Raw genomic sequence first — 4598 nt, 5'->3', positions numbered from 1 at the left:
CCTGTCTCTTCTTCCCCCTCAGCTCATACTCCATCTGTTGTTAGTGAGCTCAAAGCATACTTGGACAGTGACCCTGTCACATGTTATGAGGAATCATTTGACATACTCCTCTGGTGGCGTGACCACAAGCTAACTTATCCAATCCTGTCTATTATGGCTTGAGATATTATGTCTATCCCTGTGTCTACTGTCTCTTCCGAGTCCTGTTTCAGTTGTACATCTAGGATACTCAAAGATCGGCGGTGGCGCTTGTTGCCTGAGCATGTTGAGATGCTCACCTGCATCAAGGACTGGGAGCAAGGTGCAAGAAGAGAACAGCATACACCTAAGGACCTAGACCTTGAGGAGGCATTCAAGAACCTCTTCCTCGATGAACATGGCGAAGGCAGCGGCTCCGGCAGTGTTAGCGGCAGCGGCGGTACTGCTGGTGCTGCTGGTGGATAGAAGAAGAATAAGAGAAGATGAGAGGTAGTCACTCAACATTCAAGTTCCATTTTGCATCTTTTCTTTACATTCAAGTACTGCTGGTACTAACATTGCTTTGCTTGCTGGAACTTTTGGTGTGCTGGAGTGAGTCACTATGATCAATGAAGGAAGAACTTTGCCACTAATGACATGATGTTGTAATAGGATAGAACTTTTGCTATTCCTGGCTTCCTGTTGCTGTGATCTACGAACTCACTAAGTCACAATGACTTTGCCACTGAAGTTGGCTATCCTAATAGGATAGAACTATAAGACCTTGACATTTAGAGCTGGCTGCACTTTTTTTTCCTTTCTAGGGTTTCTCACAAGGGTGAGTTTTACCTAGAAAGGTTTTTAATGAGGTAGCATTGCACAAAATAGCTCATTCTGAATATAAGTTCATCATCATATGATCTATCATCTGTGTGCTGTGTCTGTCTTCTCTCTTTTCTGTGAATCTATGAAGTGTGAACTGTGAACTGTGAAAGAAGTGTGAACTTTGATTCTGTGAAGTGTGATTGTGTGAACTGTGAAGTGTGCATCATGGGCCATGGGCCGGCACGGCCCAATGAAAATGGCCATGCCCACCGGGCGACATGGCATGGCAAAACGGCCCACGAGCCGTGCCATGGGCCGTTGGCTAGGCATGAGCACGGCCTAGGCACGGCACGGCCAGCACGATGGCCCGTCGAGGCACGATGTCGTGCCATGCTGGCACGGCATGCCGGGCCACCGGGTTGGGCCAGCACGGCCCGATGGCCATCTATAAACTTCAAGCAAAGGACATAAGTTTATATTGGTAGCAATAGATTACTTCACTAAATGAGTTGAGGCAATTCCTTTAAAGACGGTAACCTCAAAGAACATGATTAATTTTGTCAGGGAACACATTATGTATTGTTTTGGGATTCCTCAAACCATAACTATAGATCAAGGAACAATGTTCACATCAGAAGAGTTTGGGGATTTTGCTGCCAGTATGGGAATCATGCTGCTAAATTCCTCTCCTTACTATGCTCAGGCTAATGGCCAGGCAGAGGCGTCCAACCAGATTATGATTAAGCTAATCAAGAAAAAGATCGAGGAACAGCCAAGGAAGTTGCATTCGACGCTAAATGGGGCGCTATGGGCATACAGGATGGCCTGCCTTGGATCAATTAAAACGTCGCCCCACGAACTTGTGTATGGCCATAATGCAGTTCTTCCTTGGGAAGTTAAGACTGGATCAAGGTGTCTCACACTGTAGAATGATTTGTCAGCCAAAGTCTATAGGAATCTTATGATAGATAATTTGGAGGACTTGAGTTGCCTTCGACTGTGCGCTCTTGAAAGTGTCGAAGCCAATAAAATGAGGGTTGTGAAATATTATAATAAAAAGGTCAAGTTTAAGCAATTCTCTGAATGAGACTTAGTCTGGAAAGTGAAATTGCCGATTGGGTCAAAGGACAGTGAATTCGGTAAATGGTCACCTAACTAGGAAGGACCCTATTGGATCAAATGTTGTGCGCCTGGTAATGCTTATATTTTGGAAACATTAAAAGGAGAGGAAGAATTTGGCCAAGCAATCAACAGGAAATATTTAAAGAAATATTATCCTAGCATTTGGATCAATACTTAATAAACGATATGTTCGGTCGATAACTTTAATAGCCAATATTGGAAAGGTATCGTCTTCGGTGCAAAAAATGAACCCAAAAGAGAAAAAGCCAATACGATGTGTATCGCCTATAGAAGCAAAGCAAACGCGAATGAAGTGATGGGTATGAAGCAGGAAACAAAGGGGAATCACTCAAGGCGAGGAAGTTGTTTGCTAAACGTCACCTATTACAAGCTACAGGCCGGAAAACACTTTGCCTACTATATCATCGGCCAGGGTATTGAAATCTACAGAGTTGGCGGCGTTCATAAAATCTTCAACCAAGTGCTCATGCTCCCCAAGGTACGTTGTGTCTAGAAAACCATGGGGAAGAAGCCAAAGATTATGGCTCGAACGAGCTTGTGCAGTAGCCAATGCCATGGCAGCACCATGATGAACGCCATGAAGGGCAACCTTCCTGACATGATTTGGGATGTCATGCAAGCGAACCACCGGAACAGCGCCCCTAGCATTGACAAATCCCACCGCATGATCCATGGCTGATCGAAGACTCTCCAACTGAGTAGTTAGATCTAAAATATTCAAGGAAAGAGTGATCAGAATTCTTGAGGGTAAAATCAAGGAAAAATAGAGAAATAATGGCAGACATCTCACCCATGATTCTAGCTTCAGCCCTGGCCAACCTTTCCCTCACTAGGCCGACCTCAGGGGGTGATCGGTCTTCAATCATGGCCAAAGCCAATTCCGCTAGGGAGAGGCTGGTGGCTAGATGCTAGTTGGTCCGATCGATGGAGGCCAGCAGATCATCATTACTAATCTGTCGCCTCGAGTGACAAGGAAGCTAGAGGCAAATTGGTGCCAAAGATGACCCGAGGGCTAGGTGGAGTCAGCCCTTTGATCCAAAGCGATGGGAGCACCCCAAGATGAGTCCTCTTGACGATGAGGGCGTTGGCATGATGATGTGGATCCGTTGAGGGCTTCTTCAGTAGACCTCTTGTTGTTCTCCATGACCTCAAACCTACAAAAAGGCAGGGAATATACTGAAGACAAAGAAGGATTGAGACGAAGAGGGTTATTTTTTTTATCCACAGCCATAGCCCATATATATAGCCTAGGAAAGCGAGAAGATAGATTTCGATGGAGGTGTGAAATTGAAATAAAAAATAGAAATGGATCAACACTCTAGGAATTCAGGGGACGAATAATGAAGAGATAACGGACTCGAATTTATTACTTCCCTAGATTACAAAATATCATGGGGTGGATACATTGACCAGAGATTAACCCACCAAAACTTCTTTGGATTGAAGGGAGTCCGGATTTCCACAAGGTCGAAACTCATTGTGAATCGAGTCGCATCAGCCCATCAATAAAATTATACCAGAGAAGAAGAAAGGTCGCCCATGTAACATATGCTCAACAGATTTCTCGATAAAATTGAGAAACTATGGGAAAGAAGCCTGAGGCTTTCCTGGTGGGCGTTTGGAGGAGCAACAAGGGGAAGGTGACCACACATTCTAGCCCTCGCAAACACTAGAATAACTTTATGAGCATGGAGAGAAGACTCAGGTGATATCACAAGAATTCTTCTAACCACAATGGCTGGTCTTCATGCTCAATGAGGCGCTAGAATAAGTGACACAATCACCCTATGCACAAGAATTCTTCTAGCCGCTTGAGATCTTCATAAGATAGACCATGGAGGGTCCAGCGGAGCTAGGAGCACTCGAGGGAGCAGATGGAAGAAAAACATAGATGAATTGTTGAGTTGCTCTCACCATGGTCGGATAGGCATTTTATAGCCGACCCGAGAAAATGAATCCAAGTGCCCATGAAGCAGTGACACTCTTGTAAAAGTTTTGAGGCATAGGCTCATGAGTTGATGCAAGCGGCGACAAACAGTGGACCCTAGATCAAGGTTCTCTACCCGTGACTATGGACCAATCAGGGATACAGACATGATAATTTTGGAATAAAATTTCTTTTATCCCAAAATTGGGGGGATGTGTTTACACCAAAATTCGGAAGGAGAGTCGTAGGGACTCAAAAGCTCACAAGATCGTGTCATCAAGGAATCAATTGCGTACAGATCAGAACCAGCTGATTCGGTTGCAAAAACTAGAATCGGCTTTCTTCAGATAGCGCCAGCGGATAACGACAAAGGCTATGTTCGGTGCCCGGACGAAACATGTTGGACTCTACAAAAAGGGAAAGATTAGAGTCCAAGTTATCTTAAATTAGGAATGTTTTCTTTAGGGTCAAAAATTGTGATGAGTCGTGCTTAGACAGGAGTCATGCGCAGGTCCCGGGTATAAATATCAAGCCCCGACTATTTTAAAAAACAACAATCAATCCAATATACAAGTCATTTACTTTTTTGGCTCCGGCTACCCTTAGGATTAGGAGTAGAGTAGATTTCGACGAGTTCTTCAGCAAGTACGGCTACATCGATCCGGTCGACCTCCACTGCTTGTTGTAAGTATCATCATGGCTTATACCTCTGTTCGTACGGCTGAATCGATCCGGTCGACCTTCA

Source organism: Miscanthus floridulus, chromosome 18 (assembly GCF_019320115.1).
Source record: "Miscanthus floridulus cultivar M001 chromosome 18, ASM1932011v1, whole genome shotgun sequence".
NCBI lineage: Eukaryota > Viridiplantae > Streptophyta > Magnoliopsida > Poales > Poaceae > Miscanthus > Miscanthus floridulus.
This window is presented reverse-complemented; position numbering follows the sequence as displayed.